This window comes from Phyllostomus hastatus, unplaced genomic scaffold (genome assembly GCF_019186645.2).
Source record: "Phyllostomus hastatus isolate PE091 unplaced genomic scaffold, TTU_PhHast_1.1 phas_contig_86, whole genome shotgun sequence".
In the NCBI taxonomy this organism is placed as follows: Eukaryota; Metazoa; Chordata; class Mammalia; order Chiroptera; family Phyllostomidae; genus Phyllostomus; species Phyllostomus hastatus.
The window spans coordinates 10211763-10229163 of record NW_025333977.1 but is presented as its reverse complement, the minus strand read 5'-3'; the positions used below and the strand labels follow the sequence as shown (position 1 = coordinate 10229163).

At 43.9% G+C, this 17401-nt stretch overlaps 1 protein-coding gene across 1 annotated transcript in view; it reads right to left on the bottom strand.

The window, feature by feature from the left end:
* ARHGEF26 (Rho guanine nucleotide exchange factor 26) overlaps nt 1–17401 on the bottom strand; it is a 114541-nt gene that overhangs the window by 49998 nt on the left and 47142 nt on the right. The window lies entirely within an intron of this gene.

Sequence of the window (17401 nt, the reverse complement as noted above, 5' to 3'; positions counted from 1 at the left end):
TATGACATCTCAGTGTCTTCATGAAAAACTCAGGTTATAGTTGAGGGCTGGCAGACTTGGAGGAGGTGTGTATTTGTAATGTGCACATACTGTGTCCAGTGTAGTCAAAATTAAATTTCAGCTAAATACTGAACAACTTTTTAGTAAAAATATGTGTCAAATATTGCATGAGCATCTTTTATTTTCTCTGTCAACCGAGGATCGCATCCAATTTTAGCAGATCATCAAAATCAGGTATTTGAAACAGGTCCCCATCCAGAGTGCTGCTGCTCGAAACGAGAGCCCCAGACCAGCAGCACTGGTACCACCTAAGCCCCTGGTATCACCCCTATGCTGGTGAAACGCACGGTCTCACCAGCCACCTCCCCAACCTGGCATATCAGCAAGATCTCCAGGTGATTCCAATGAACACTCACACGTGAGAACTGCCTGCCCTAGAGCCCACATACTGTCCCAGTTTGGAATGGCAGGAAAATCTATTAGAAATAACTATCACATAAGGACCAAATGATTTTCCGAAAAAATGTGATGGAGGTGAAATCGACAGTAATTTCTAATGTTGGCTTCGGGAACAGTAATGCAAGGGAAATTTAGTTTCCAGTAAGTTCTTTGGCATTAAGCACATCATTGCTTCTTACCAGTTTGCTGATTGGACTCCCTCATACAAAATGCAAGGCTGACAGTGATTGAGAGAACAGAAATTTATACAAGACAATAGTAAATATGAGCTAACATTGTCTTACATTTATATCTCAGTTATTTTCAAAGAAAATCCTGGCACTTAGAAATAAAACAATCAAGACAATCAGAGGCTTTGTTTTTATATACTTACATGTATATTAAACTCATTTAAGTTTAATCTGTATTATTAGCCTTCCATGACTACCTATTTTGTCTTTTAAAGTTTCTGTAGGAGCTTAAACACAAATACATTTTAACTTCCTGGAAGGGTAAAATCACTATACCCTGACAAACCACCTACATTTCCATTTCCTTTAACAAGTAACTTAGAGAAAATAATCAATATGATTCCCACCCACAGATTATAATGGGCCAACTCATCCAAGCCCCTTGTTTAAAACCGCAAGGGGAAAACCCTAAAACAGACTTTGCTGGACTATTCGCCTTCCCTTTCAAGGGTGCGAGGGTCACCATGCACAGTTCCCAGAGAGGAGACCGAAACCACACGGCTGTGCTCCAGGTCCCAGCCCGCAGCTGCCTGTCCGGACTGAGTCTATGAATGTCCAAACAAAAAAACCTGCACCCTAAAACTTCCAGCAATTTCAACAACAACCACCTCCAAACTCCCAAACAAAATCTATGTTTCTTAAAGGATATATTTTATATAGACTGGTCCCTGACTACCAGAAACTTATGATATATTAGAAAGATAAGAATGATAGACGTAGATCAGAGAGAAAGATAACATTCTTGTGTATAACTACAGGTTGGAACATATGTGCATAAGGGTATTGGTAGTAGTTTCTTTTTTGTAATTATATGAACTATTTTTTTATTATGGTAGAATATATATAACATAAAATTTGCCATTTTAACTATTTTTAGTGTACAGTTCACAATGTTGTACAACCACCACCATGATCTATTTCCAAAATATTTCCATCACCCTAAAAAGAAGGGCTACATCCCTTAAGCAATAACCCCCCATTTCCCTCCTTCCTCAGCTTCTGATAACCTCTAACCTACATTCTGTCTAGACAAATGTGTCTATTCTAGACATTTCATACACGTGAAATCACACAATATTTGTGCTTTTTGTCTGGCTTATTTCATTTAGTATAACATTTTCTAAGTTCAACTGTATCGAGGCATGTATCAGAACTTGACTCCTCTTTGCGGATGAATAATATTCCTTTAGATGCAGATACTAAATTTTGTTTATCCATTCATTTGTTGACAGACCCTTGGGCAGTTTCCACTTTCTGGCCATTGCGAATAATGCTGCTATGAACAGTAGCGTACAAGTATCTGTTTGGGTGCCTATTTTCAAATCTGTGGGTTAGGTGTATACAGAGATGAAATTTCAACCTCACTGTCTCTGTGCCAACATCAGCATATATCAAGAAAAGATAGTACAATACCAAGACGTAATACAGAAGCTGCTGCGTTATTGCCAGAGGGAAATTATTTCATTAAATGAAAGTTGAGTAAGAAAGCAGCCTTCTCTCCTGAGTGGCCCATGGAGGGTAGGGACCAATTAATTACAGTACGAGACCTGTAACAGAGGCGCACAGTGAGAAGTCATTCAGGCAGGGTGGCTGAGAGCAATTGCGAGTAAGGAAGGGCGTGAGGCAGGTCTTCAGTGACGAGAACGCCGGTACTGGAGCAGAGGCATGCAGCACTTCGGGCGGGAGAAACAATGTGGGCCCACATGTGAAACTTGACCTCAAGAACATGTGAGTAGGGGATTGAGGCTGAGGTGTGGACCAGAGGAGGAACATGGGCAGAGACTGAGGCTGAAAAGCAGGTCAGAGCTTGATGGCAAAGGTTTGACTGGATGCTGAGGGCGTTGGGCTTAATCAGTGGACAAGGAGAATCTGCTAGAGGTACTGAAGCCAGTAAGGCACCCAATCAGACAGGGGAAGTTGGGCCACTGCAGGGATGGACTGCAAGTGGGGAGAGACAGACCCACCAGCACGCCAGTGAGATGGCAAATTTGGGAAAGTGATGATAGAGCCTGGCAGTGGGAAATGAAGAGAGGACACAGATTCGGGTAACAGTTTGGAGGGAAAGTTAAGAGAGTGGAGAAACTCATTAGATGGGGAAGTTAGGGAGGGAGATGCTGGGATTTCTGGTCAAGGTTTCTACCCCGGAATCAAGGTGGGTCATTAACAGGGATTTAGAAGGGAGTCAAGCAAAAAGGAAACAGTTTGATTTTGTCTTGGAGATGTCAAATGGACAGCTGAAAATGCACATCTGTGAGCCACAGAATTCTGAGCCACAGCAATTCTAAGGAGTATGTAGTCAAGGCTAGTTCATTTTTAGCTGGTTTTCCTGTAAATGCAAACTATTTGCACTTTATTTTAATTCCAAGCATCTTTGAAGAAAATGTTCAAAGAAAACTGAAAAAACAAGAAACTATTTATAAGGTCATTATCATGTAAATCTCAGAAACAAATATCTTAGAGGCAAATATCTTTTAGTCTCTTGTCTTTAGCAAAGTGTTACAATCTGAAAGAATGCAACTATATAACCAAAAACAACAGTAACTTGGCTTTTCCCAATGAAAAGGAAAATTCATTTATCACAGTACAAGGTTTGCCAAAGTACAAGATTAAAAACAAAATACTAATGAAATATTTGTTTATGCTACTTACTTTAATATAAACCAAGTCACTCATCCTTTATTTATTTCGACATTAGCACAATTAAGACACAATTTCAAGCTTTCTGTGTTAAACTATCTGTTGGTTATTTTGGCAAATTTGCATATTTTACTAAGTAAGTGGAGCTACAAAAAGACCAAGAAAGTTACTACTGAAGAATGAGGCACTATTCCCATAACCGAGAATGCTGCTGGTCCACATCACGTCTGAGGCACAAGTTAAAGCATTCTGGTCCCTGGCTGGAACCTAAATAAATCTGTGAGTTATTTGGCTTACTCGAAGGATAACTTTTTAATGGAAATGCATTTCAGTGCTATGACTTTTTTCCCTGGGACAACACATTCATTCATTTTTTTCCTCTTCGTAGCATTCCCAAGATGACCATGTTGTACAACCAATCATGTTACACAACCTCTCCCTGTTTTTTTCTACCAAAATTCTCATCTCATCCCTAAAGTCTAGATCTTGAGGAGACGCTGATAACCTGAAAAGGCTTCCTGAAAACACTGCCTCCTAACCAGAAACCCGAGTTAGCCCAGTCTGCTGATTCTCCATCACCAGCAGTCACACCCCAACTTCACAGGGGCTTCCAACGACTGCAGCGACTGCAGCGTGCCTGGTGAGCTCCTCCCTGGGCCGATAATGGTTAGCTGGGTGGCCTCCCAGGAGGCAGGGCTTCAGGAGGATAACTGCAAGCCCACGTTTGAAGAGCTTGCTCTTCTCCAGTATTTCCCAGAACTGTAGAGGCTGTATGTTCTTTAGGCTTTTGGTGGTTGCTTTATCGAGTAATAGCCTTAAAAGTGGCACTGCATTTGGGAGGAAAAAAAAACAAAGTCAACAGCGAGGGAGCTGCATCTGATACATTCCGTGCATGTACTCCTGTTTGCTTCACTTTCTCCCGGATGTAGGAGGCAGAAAGCACCTACAGACGTGAGGCAGACGTGCCCCCACACCATTACCTACAGCCCTCTTCCAATTCAAGTGGAGATGTAATTGATGTGTCAGATACGAACGTTCCTGGTAGCTCCCGAAAACTTTAGGGTAAATTTGCCAATCCACAGGGGAAACTAACACTTACTTAATACAGACAACAAACCTATTTTAGTCAGTCAACCACAAAATCTCCTTCCATATATCTAGCACAGGATGATGGGCTTTGGAGAATGTCAATGAGCAAATAATAATTATTTCACTATTCCTTGTACTAAGCATAATGGTGCATTACTTCCCATACACTGCCTCACTTAATTTAATCAAGCCTGCATTATGAGATGACCACTATACCTATTTTACAGATAGGAAAACCAAGCCCATGAGACCTCACGTCAAAACTCAAAACAACCAAGCCTCAGTTTGAACCCAGAGCCTCTCTGAGCCCAGAACCCGTGAACACCTCTGGCCTCTGCTCAGAGGTGTCTGCTGCTACTGCCTGGCTGTTTCTACTGGCTTGGCCCTCGAACTGGACATCCAGCAAGAAGATGAACAGCTGAACAGAAAAAGAAATATTATTACTTTCCAAGAAGACCAGCTGTTGCATCATCTCAACAGCAAGTAAATTATGGCCATCCACAGGAAAGACTCTCACAGCAGATTTATGCTGCAGCAAGACCAGCAGGACAGCAGAAGAGTCAACAACTACCCAAGGTGAGTCTCCTGGGGAGCCGATCAGCATGGTCGCAGCCAGCGATGTGCCTGGTCCTGGCCGGCACAGTGTGAGCAGTCACGGGATTGCAGGGACCCTGTGAAACGCTGGGAGTCATTCATTTTGGCCCTCCCTGTTCCTGCTGCCCTCCTCTTTGTCTCCCTCATCCTTCAAACCTTGGACCGTATTTCTTCTCCTCCAGGAAGCTTTCTCTGACCCCTGTGGCCTGGGTTACGCTCCCTTATTTTATGCCTTTATAAACCCCTATGTTTATTCTTTGCTATCCCTTCTATGATTGTGATTAATTATATTCTGATTTTGTTTGCATTTGCCTCTCCTAGCAAGGACTACAGGACAGGGGTTCGGTGTGCTTTGTAGGACACTATTATACCCTGGCCATAGTACCTGGAACATAAGAGAGAGTCATATATTTGATGTGAAAAAAAATCAAATTTGTGTTTTAATCTGAAAACTAGAAAGAGGAAACCTATTCAAGGAATTCTGTTCTACTGTGGTTTTACCAAGAATAGAACACCCACAAACTGATCAGTATCTACCTTGCTTTACTCACTGGGAAATGGAGCCAGAGGGTATTTTCTGACCACAGTCTGGGTCCCAGGGCTATGCTAGGTGCACCGGTGAAGACACAAACTCCCAACACAAACTTTTACAATCCTGTCAAGTAAGGTCACTGAAATGAGACCCAATGCAGCCCAAATTTCTTCAGTGCCAGCTGCACTTAACTGCAAAACCTTGAAGACCAGCCCCTCCCCCACCCGCCGTCGCGAGGATTCCGGGATGGCGAAGCAGCCCAGCTCTCAGCTCTCTCGGGAAGTACAGAGAGCAGGGCTCTGGTTATAATCAGCGCTGTCCTGTGCCCTTCTCAGCACCGCGCCTTTCAAGGCACTTTGTCTTCATTAATATCCATCCGCCTAAAGCAAACTCCAATCATTCCTGGACTTCTCCCTCACTTGGATGAGCTGTCAATCTAAGCGGCTGCAGGATTCCCTTCAGTGAGGCTGGAGACATGAAACATACCAGGCAGGTTTCGCACGTCTAAGTTGCTGTTATATAATAAAATGTCTTCACTAAACAAAGAAACATTCCAGATAAGTGGCAGCAAACTATGTGCTGCTGGAAAACACTTTCCTAACAGAACACCAGCAGAACATTCTGTCCTCTACCGAGGTGAATTTATATTCTGCTGTGCATCAGTGAGATGTGGGGCTTCTTTGGGGATGTTTTTGGTCATTAAGTTGACACTCAAGATCAGCATCTATTTCTTGGTATTTCTTTGAATGCAAATGCAGGGCGAGAGCACCGCCACCATCCTACGGCAGGCCCCACTACCCGAGTGTGGCACTCCGCCCAGACACAGAACTGGCGCTCCCGGCAGCCATAGTCACTCAGCCAGAACTGACGATAAAAGAGATGAAACGCACCTATGAATCCTTCCCCAGACTAACGCTGACAGGAAATCCGTGAATTCCACAAAAATATAGAACTGTTTTCTCAATGAGAGTACCCTATTTCTCAATCTGGTCAAGATCTCACAAGGTTTCTTCCTTAGCAGACTCCACGTCTTCTCTCCTTCTATTTTTACTTTTTCCTCTGAAATTTTATCTCTGGATCGACAGTACTGGGATAACGGTTTAAATGAAAAGTGTTTGGGAATGGGAGAAAAAAAACATCCTAAACAAAAATGTTCTGGTAGCCTGCATTCCCATTCTGACAGCTACTGTTTGATCCTGAAAAAGCTCTAGGATGGTTTCTGTTAAAAGATTCTTATCATGCCTTTAAGATCAGCCTGGACACGTGACAGGAGAGATTAAGGTGAAAGAGATAAATGAAGGGTTTTCTTATTCTTAGTATTGCAAAACACAGAGCCTGCCCAGGTTTAAATCCAGCTCTCTTCCCACAGACACCTCCAGTTCAAGGCGCGCAGCAAATCCCAAAGGAGTTGAGTGGAGCAGTGGTCCAGGAAAGGGAGTGGCACAGGAGGACTGAACTAACTGCCCCCAAGACTCCACTGTACCAGCTAAGGTTCCGGCACCCTTAATCCTTCCTCTCACAGATAATGCCCAGGCCAGAAGGAATATAAACAAGACCCCACAAAGATAGGAAAACAATATTTTAAAACTCCCTGTGATTTTAACACCATGAGACTGTTTTTACTTATAATGGGAATTTCAAGTATCATCTGAATCTGCCACACAAAAATAAATTGAAGAAAGCGGCTTGTTCCCATGGTAACCTTGTGCGTGCTTGGTTCTTTGTTTCCGTGCTACTCACACACATTCAGCCATATTTGAATTTCTCCCAGAAACGAGGATAACATCAATGAATGCCACAAAGCAAGTGCCAGCACTCTTTATCCAAACGTCCTTTGAAGAGATGAAAGCCTGTGTGTGCGCATGGGCCTGGGATGCTCTGGGTTATGACGGACAGTTCTACAGTTTTTAGTTTTGTTTTTTTTCCCTTGAGCGCAATATTAATTTACAGCTAATGAAAAATGCTCCCTACCCCCAATTTTATATATGACCTTGAAGGCTGAAACCAAGTATGCCTGGCTCACCACTGGCTCCCCAGGACCCAGCAAAGAACGAGCACTCACTGAATGTGTTGAATGAACCAGTACTAGATACCTATCACTCCTGGCCCGGCTGTCGAAGTGTCCTCTTCCAGGGCCAGGAACAGTGAGTGGGGACAGGAAGCAAGTATCTAGCAGGCCTGATTTAACAACTCCATTAAATCGTCAGGGTCCTCACGACGGGGCCGGGCTGGGGTCAGGCGGCAGTGAATGGCCCTGCTGGTTGGCAGATATCAAAGGTGGGTGTTTATGCTCCTTCCATGAAATTCGAAATACAGGGCTTGTAATCTCAAGAACAGTGTTGCTCATACATTGATTGCCTGGCAAAAATTCTTTGAAAATGTAAAACCTAGCAAAGGTTTATGATTTCTGAGGAACTGTTAGATGGTAATTACATAAACAATTCTGCGACTCCGTCACCTTGGTGGCGTGAGAGCGCACGGCTGTGCACAACCCTAACTCACAGTCACCCACCAGGAGCAGTGGCTGGGCCTGTCGGCTCTCTTCATCCCCCAGTCCCCCCTCCCCGTCTTCAGTTTCCTTAAACAGCCTCATTATGCCTGTGCCATTTACTGTAAGTTGCCTTGAGCCTTTTCTGAATGCAGTTGGAGTATAAATTATAAATTATAAACAAACCAGGAAAATGTGGATTCTTGGTTGCTGCTTGGAAACAGCACCAAGAATAAATTTATAGGCTACTGGAACGAAGTCAAGCACAACAGAAAAGTCTTTTCACGAAGCCCCAGTTTTTCTTGTGGGTTTTGGTTGTTCTGGAATAAAATCAGCACGGGGAAGACATGTTTCTCTCCGGGCACTATATCCAGACCCTGTTTAGGTAGCCCCCGTGATATTTCAAGCCAGACTTCAACCCACAAGGAGGAAAACGTATAAAGTAAGCCGTAAATCTTTGCATCGCGGGTTTTTCTTTGTTAAATGTGCTCAAAGAAAGTTATCTTCCCACAAGAAAAGAATGGTTTCTACGGCTTCCATCAGTTTCATTAAAAAAGAAAAAAAAAAGAATCAGAATTCTGAATTTTGAAAATGCTGCAAGTCAGTGACCATAACATTCTAAGAAAAACGATGTTTTCTGCATGCCAGAAGGAGAATTTCACGTCCTCTCTGGCATTTTCCGAACCTGCTCCAGTTCCCCCAGCAGCCACTCCGGTGTGCTCCTCTCACACGCCGCCCCCCCCCTCCCCCCCACCGCTCTTCACCTTCATCAGGGGGTTTCTCAATCTGGTTGGATGGTTACTAATACTGCTTAGCACGGTACAGAAGAACCAGACCCATGGCGTGGACAAGGTCCCTGCCTGGTTTTAAGTGCACTGGGGATAATGACAAATCTCTGTTGTTTCACTTACCAGCCATAAAAACGAATGAAATCTTACCGTTTGTGACCGCGTGGATGAACCTAGAGTACATTATGCTCAGGGAAATAAGTCAGACAGAGAAAGACAAACACCACATGATTTCACTTATATGTGGCATCTAAAGAACAGAATAAAGGAATAAACAAAACAGAAACAGACTCGGAGACACAGAGCAGACTGACGGCTGCCAGAAGGAAGGGGGCCGGGGACTGGGTAAAAGAAGGCAAGGACTGAGAAGTACAGGTTGGTGGTGACAGAGCAGTCACGGGGATGTGAAGTACAGCAGAGGGAACAGTCAACAGCACTGGTTGGAATAACTACGTACGGCGGCAGGCGGGCACTCAGAGTATCAAGGGGAAGACTTTGTCAGCTACATGATTAGCTAACCACTAGGCCGTACACCTGACACCCATATGAAATAATATGGAAAGTAAACTGTAACTAAAAGATGTTTAAGAAACCAAAATAACAACTGAGTGGAGAAGACCAGCTGCCTTCAGTCCCACTACACACAGTAGTAAAGAGCTCAGGAGAGACTACAGACAACACAGGGAGAGGGAAGCACACCGGGAGGAACAGAACAGACCCCACAGGACAGGGGGAGGGGCGCACGAAGGAGTGAAAAGACAGAAGGGGAGGTGATCAAGCCTCCATTACCTCCACTACCTCCACAATGGCATGCTTTCCCTTGACTTTAATGATAGCGAACTCTTACCTCACAATTAGATTAATCATAACTCTAACTGGATGCACTTCCAGATAAAGTCCATTTCACACTGCAGCTCCTGCAGCAAGGCTAATCACGTGCCATTACATCACACCTCTGGAAAATGTATGCAGGACATTGGCTACGGATATAGGCTCGGGAGCCAGATGGCGTGGGTTCAAATCCCAGCCCCCTCTTTTATTAGCCACGTAACCTTAGGCAACTTGCTTCACGTCTCTGTGCTCTAGTTCCTCGTTGGTAAAATGCGGATAATGATGGTATGACCTCATAGGGCTCTCACGGTGACTGAGTGGATTAAAACGCGTAATGTGCTTAGAACACAGTCTGGCATACGGTCCGTGCTCGTGAACATTAATTATCATTTAAAGTGCAATAAAATGCCTTTGTCTCCTACAGAATTCGCATAATCCACATGTCTTTTAAAGAATGCCAGGAGGCTTTCTTGCTTTTCCAGTCCACTGTGCTCAAGGATAGCAAGTCCAGCTCCTCTGTTTCCGTCAGTTAATTCTGCCGAACACCAAACCCGCTCAAAACCACAGGCCTACACTTTCTCATCAGCTTCTAAAACGTGTTCACAGGTACTTGTCACGACAAAATCAGAGGAAGCTCTAGCTCCATCCTTTTTAGGTCTCATGGCTTGGCACCTCCACAGTGAGTTACAGCTGGGAAAGCAACAAAGCAGCACAAACTAGCAATCTTCTGCCAAGAAGTGGTGGAACATTTCTTTACATGTAAACACTGTTGTTGGCCTTGGCCTCCTAATCATTGTGAGGACTAAGTCATGTCACAATTAAGAGGCTTTGAGCCAGGCAAGGCCCAGATACACTTGGCAACAACACAGAGGGCACCATGCGTATTTTTAGAGCCCCCAGTGGGAGGAGGCTGAAGGCCCCTAAAGATGTCCACATCCTGTGACTGACTATGTTGTCTCAGGGTAAATGCAACCATGCAGATGTGATGAAGGACCTCAGGATGGGGAAGGCATCCCGGATTACTCAGGTGGGCCCAACGCAGTCAGGAGGGCCCTTCTGAGTAGGAGGCAGGAGGACCAGCATTCTAGAGAAAATGTAAGGATGGCAGCAAAAATCATAGAGGAAAGAAGATGTCACGCCGCCAGCTTGAAGATAGAAGAAAGGGTCGCGAGACAAGGAATGCGGGCGCCCTATCCTCTCGAGCCTGCAGAAGGGGTCAGCCCTGCCGACACTGGATTCCAGCCCAGTGGCATTGACCTCAGAGTTCTGACCTTCAGAATGCTAAGAGAATTAAATCTCCATTGTTTTCATCCACTAAATTTGTAGTCATTTTTTACAACAGCAATAGGAAACTACTACATCCCCTTAATCCATTTTAGATTTCCCTCTCTTTCTGTCTCCCCCCTAACCTCCTGTTCCCTCTGGAATATCCAATATCTAGTACCCACACACCAGCCCCCGGATTACTCATGGGCCAGATCCCAGAGCTGCATCAGTTCCAGAAGGCTGGAGGTTCCAGACTCAGCTCCTCCCCTCCTCATTCACTCAGTGACTCTTTACTGAACATGGACCATGCTCCATGCTCATTCCAGGCACAAGGAACCCAGAGCGATTCCAACAAAAATCCCCGCATTCATGGCCCTGACAATCTGCCGCTAGGGAGGGGGGCCCTCTCGTTCGACTTCCCTGGGGCCCACCTGGAAGAACACACACAAAACTCTTAGCACCACTGTAGAAATGCAACAAAACGCTTTTACTTCTAGGTCCACAAAAAGACACTTTAAAAGGCAGAAGACTTTCACATCAGGTGACCGCCAGGGGGGAGGCAGGGGGTGGAGGAGGGAAGGGGCAGTGCAAGCAAAGACGGGAACTTGCAGGTTGTGTCCGACACATGGTGAACTGCAGGGTCTGTTCATGGTCGACTTTCGAAGGGATTCATGACACAGAAAAAGTTGAAGGACCACTGGCTTTGTGTAATGAAAACACCTAACACAGAAAGACACTGGGAAATTACTACAAAATGAAATTATGAACACAGCCTCCTCCTAGCCTGTGAAGACCTCTGAATGCCACGTGAAACGACTTCAATCCCTTCCTTAAGTAACCGAGAACCACTGGGGTTTCTGGTGTTTTAGGAAAATAACTCGAGAGGTAGGGTAAAGGACTGAAGGCTGCATTGAGGTACAAAGAAGGTAAGAAGGCCAACCACCAGTGCACACACAGAGTCCACTTACGAGTAAAGGAGGCCGGTGGTTTCTCAGAATGTTAAACACAGAGCTACCACATGACCCAGCAATCCCACCCCTAGGTAAATGCCCAAGAGAAATGAAAACTCATGTTCACACAAACACCTGTACACAAAAATTCATAGCAGCATAATTTATAATAGCAAAAAGAAGAAACAGATCAATTTCTGCCAACTAATGAATGGGTAAATAAAATGTGGCATATCTACAGAATGGAATGCTACTCAGCATGAAGTACCGGCACATGTTACGACGTAGATGAACCTTGGAAACACGCTTGGTAAAAGAAGCTGGTCATAGAAGACCACACATCGCGTGATTCCATTAATAAGAAATGCCCAGACCAGTCACACCCGTGGAAAAGTAGGTTGGTGGTTGCCCAGAGCTGAGAGAGTTTGGGGGAACTCGGAAGTGCATACTAGTGCTTACAGTGTTACTTTTTGAGAGAATGAAAATATTATAAAATTGATGCTTGCTTAATTTATAAATATACTAAAATAACGCCAAATTATATGCCTTACATGGGTTATTTGTATGGTACATGAATTATTTTCTCAACAGAGCTCTTTAAGAAAAACAACAGCACCAGGAAAATGGCCAGAAGGGGTAAAAGCTGATTATCTACTAATTCTGTCCATGTATAGCGCTTCCTCTTTTCCTGCTTTGCCAGAAAATGGATTGTGTATTTGTTTCACCTCTTTTCAAATGACTCTTACGAAAAGCCCCCAGATTTAAACAATAAAGAAGATCTGTTGTGGCTGAAGCAAAGTCAGGAGGCCCAGGGTCCGGCTGCTTGGCTTCCCCGACACCCAAACTGGACGACCCTCCCTTGCCTCCAGGGAATTCCAGGCCCCCTGGCACGCAATCTGAAGCCGCGCTGCAGCCCCGGAGGGCTGTGAGATGTGGGAATGTTAGGCATCTTTGTGGGGTCAGGGACAGGGAATCCATCCAAGATCTCCCTAGTCACACACCAGGGGACTGGAGACAGCAAGTCCCCACGAAGGCAGCCCGCCCCACCCCACAGGCCCCTAACCCAAGGAACAACTGCCAGCCCTCGGCTTCTTCACCATGCACTGTTCCGTAGTAAGAGTGAGTAATGGTTTCATTTATAGAAAGCTAAGGAAGGTTTGTTTTTACGTCCTCCCACAAGGCTTTCAGAGAGGTGCAATGATGGCAATTAGTCCAAAAGAGTCAACATGTTCCAAAAGTCTTACCTAGCGTTCAACCACAACCAAGATGATGGCGGTTTTTAACTTTAATAAATGAATTTAGAATTACGAACTATGTTACATATTCCTTAAGAAAAAATCTCTGTAGCATATGCATTTCTTAAATCTACATTTCCTGCCGCCAGTCAGTAACTTGTAAACCACGAGCAGTCACGTTTCACCAAGGCGTGCCGTTGCACACACACGCACCCCTTCCTTCTCCTGTTTCTCCACCCAAACACACGTCTTCTCCTCTCGAACCGTATTGTGCTCTTTGTGGCACCCCCATCCCTCTTTTGTCTTCCTGCATCAATCCACTCGTAAAGAACCTACCAACACCTCTTCTCAAAACTCTGGAACCACCATCTCCTTCCTCTGAACCATCGACAGGACCCCGCTGTCCAAGCCGAATTCCTAAGCGCTGGCCTCTAACCACACAGCTTCCTCTAAGAAGAGCCCACGGATGTTCACCTCCTCTGGGTTCCTTCCCAGCCAGCTCTGAGCCACTTTACAAAGCCAGCTACATGCCTGCACCTACCAAGGCACTGCAAAAGGACCGTGTCATTACAGAATCTTGTCTTATTGCTCGCTAAGGATGTCGACACCAGATCCCACAGCTATGTCATTTGTCAGGATACACTGTGGCTGGATTGCAGAGACATGACCACTTGCAGTTTGCAGAGAGTTTATCATTCTCTAGCTTTCCTTTGTTGTTGTTTTTTTTTGTTTGTTTTAATTGACATCTTAATAATTGTGGTGGAAACTACTGCAAAAAGCTAACTTGGACTTTGGTCCATATATATAGCGCTTGGTCGCTTCTCAAAAAAAAAAAGTAGTTCCCAACCATATTCTCCATGCTCTGTCCTCACTTTCCGCCACAAAAACACAGCTGACTCCCTGCTAGCTGCAAACATTAGAGAAAAACTAAAGGAACCACCTACTTGGAGTTTACTCTGGGGAGAGTTGCACTGTGGATCCCTTCACAAGGGCACAATCTCCAGTTTAAAAAGAAGGCAGAGGCTACGCCTGTGGGGGGAAAGGGGGATACTAGGGAGCCGGACTGTGGGATCCGGGCCCCACTGAGGCATGTGACTGACCGCTCGGGCTGTCAGCAGCTCTGCCACATTCCTCCATACATCAGACACCGGTGCCAGCAAGGCCGCATGAATTTCAAGTATAGAATTCACTGTTAGTTTTTAGACCTGATAGCTTAACTAGACCTTGTACAGTGTTTTACAGTTTCCAAGTGGTTTTATACACCTTTCCATGAAACAGCTGTTCCCTTTCCAAGGCCTTTCCTTAGAGGTCATTATAGCTATGCAAATAAATAGCCACCAGCTTCTTTCTAAAACAACACTAAGTAAGACATACAATATAAATTCTTTCTTCTTCTCTCTCTCTCTCTCTCTCTGGCTAACAGTAAAACTACAATTCAGTTATAAATAATTGCTACATAAGTGGTCTCTGACACAAAAAGTCATTTACAGATTATATTATTGGTAGTAATGAGTGGTATACTAGCTTTAGTAAAAAGTATGCAGAATCTATCTTTACTATTTTATCTCCAGGAATTTAAAAACAACTCAAGGCTTTTGGAAAAAATATCAGTTTGTTCTAGTTTGCTTTTCTTTTACAAATCTTCAGGTTTCTGTATATTCATTCCTGATACTTCTCTTTCAAGGTTAGCTTGAAGATACACAATAGCAAAAAGAGGAAAGCATTGTATTTCCTGGGAGAGTTAGTGGGCAGGTGAAGTTCTGGGTAAAAGGAGTTATCACGATGGTCGCAATGGCGTGTCATACACAGCTCTCACGCTCCAAGCTCCACATGCGGGCCCAGTCGAACCCGAACGGTTTAAGTGCAGCTGCAGGTGTAGAGGCAGAAGTCAAAACTCCAACCATTACCTTTTGTGAAAGGGTTGCCATTACTGTTTTGTAGACTTTCAAACCTGAACTCTACCCTCCACTCTATGACACAGAGTGGTTAATTCAATGTTTAAAAAAGAGATGCAAAAGGCATTGTGGGTAGGCATCCCTTCGCTGCAAACTCACGACTTGACTGCCAAAGACACTATCACTACATCTAAAACCTCCAGAGATTCAGCAGCATAAAAATAGTTTCCTTCATCTTTCTCTTCTGAACTTATACAAGATAGATTTCTCACTTATCTGTATATATTTTCTCAATTTAAGCATTTCTCAGTTTCCTGTAGTATTGCTTTGCCTTCTTGCCAGATAATACCTGAGAGCCAACTCAAGTTTCTTAATGTTTTTTAAAGATTTTATTTATTTATTTTTAGGGTAGGGGAGAAAGAGAGGGTGAGAAACATCAATGTGTGGTAGCTTCTCTCATGCTCCTTACTGGGGACCTGGCCTGCAACCCAGGCATGTGCCCTGACTGGGAATCGAACTGGTGACCCTTTGATTCACGGTCCACTGAGCCACACCAGCCAGGGCAGGTTTATGAACTTTTTAATCAGGAAAAAAACCCAAACAAACAACTGTGGATATGTAATAGACATTTCCCTGTTCTATTTTTACAAAGAGTACTGCTTTTACTTCTCCTGATCATTTTCTTGATCAGCAAATTCTCCTGATCATTTAGTTGCCATAATGTCAAAAATCTGACAAAGAAGTATTATTTAACTGAGAGCCTGCCGAATTTTCAGAGGGGACAAATGAAAGAAAGATAAATGTGTGATTAAAAATTACACAACTATATTAAGGCCCAAATTACATCATAGTAGAAAGAAAGGTATTTCAAAGTCTTTATGCTTCATTTCCTGAAGTCCAGTGAGAGCACCCACCTGCATTCATTCAACACGCTCTCCCTTCCCCTGCCCCCTAACACTTGCTAAATTCATAGAGAGGGTCTCCGAGGGACTTGAGAGTCTGACTCCGTGCACGGGCACAAGGCCCACGGATTTCGTCAGGCTAATTCCGACCAGATGATCTAACGGACACAGTGAGCACCGGAGCTCTCAACAGGTGGCTGCCGGGCTGACGCTGCCCTACACATGTGCGTTTAAAAACCTCAATGAGCTCCCAACGTTTAAAAATCCAGGGACTACACCCGCACGGTCAGATTTCCCACTTTTCCTGAACTGTCCAAAAGAGGCAACGTTGTGTTCCTATTGCCACAACGGCCACCGTGGGCGGGGCTGCACTCACACCCCCACATACAGTGACTCCCACCTCAGAACTCACGCCCATCTTGTAACCAGCTGCCAAGGCGAAGACTGAATTTGTCTCTTGCTGGAGAAGGCTCAGCAGTCAGATTTGGGTCTGAATTCTGGCTTATCACTTAGTATATGCCTATTTACTTCTTGAATGCAACTTAACCTCTCTCTTCCTCATCTGCCAAAAAAAAAAGATAAAGTACTATCTCCTGCACAGATCACAGCAAGGATCAAGCAGCACGCAGTGTAGCAAGGACTTAGCAGAGTACTGGCAGGTGGGGCTAAGTAAATGGTGGTAGATGTTATTATTATTATCATTATTATTATCATTATTATTATCCTTGTCAAACGACAAAGCATCCAAGAAATACCTGAGAAGATGTTAATTTCCATCCAAGTAAAAAATGTTTCCGAGGTCACTATTTCTAGCCCCCATAAAGTTATGTATTATTTAGAAACAAACTGAGTTATTAGGAGCTCATTAAACTTTTGCTTTTTCCTTTTACCAGGAACCTGCAAGCCCAAACTCCACATCTGTGGCAAAAATCCCCCAAACCTTTGCAACCTCCAGTTTTCACTCAGTTCCTTAAAAAAGCAATATACGGTTCATCAGAAACAGTTTCATCAATCTGCTCCTTATCCCCGAAAAGTTTCTCACATTAATACAAAAAGAAAGAATACAAGTTTTATTAACCCACAAAATGTTATTTAAACTGTGAGGAAGAATTAACTGCTACAATTAGCACCCAGTTTTAACAAATGGATGGTTATAAAATGTCTTTCATTATAAAGACTTTGGAATCTGAAAGCTGCAATAACTGATATCTCTGTAAGAACTGCAATTAATTGGGAACTTTTACAGTTCAATTACAGAAGGAAGGAAGGAATAAAAACTATACCCAGCCATCTCTTCATGAACTTAATGCAATCTTGGTGAACTGAAATCAGTAAAAAAGTCTTGTCAACTTATATTCATAATGTGAGCCAGAAGAAACTAGATGAGAAGCTAAATCCAATTATTTATAGCATGCTGGGCAAAAGTCCAGAGTAGCACCATAATGGATTTTTAGCGGGGGTGGGGAAGGAGGGAAAAAGAATCCATGGAAACCTTACCAGTAAAT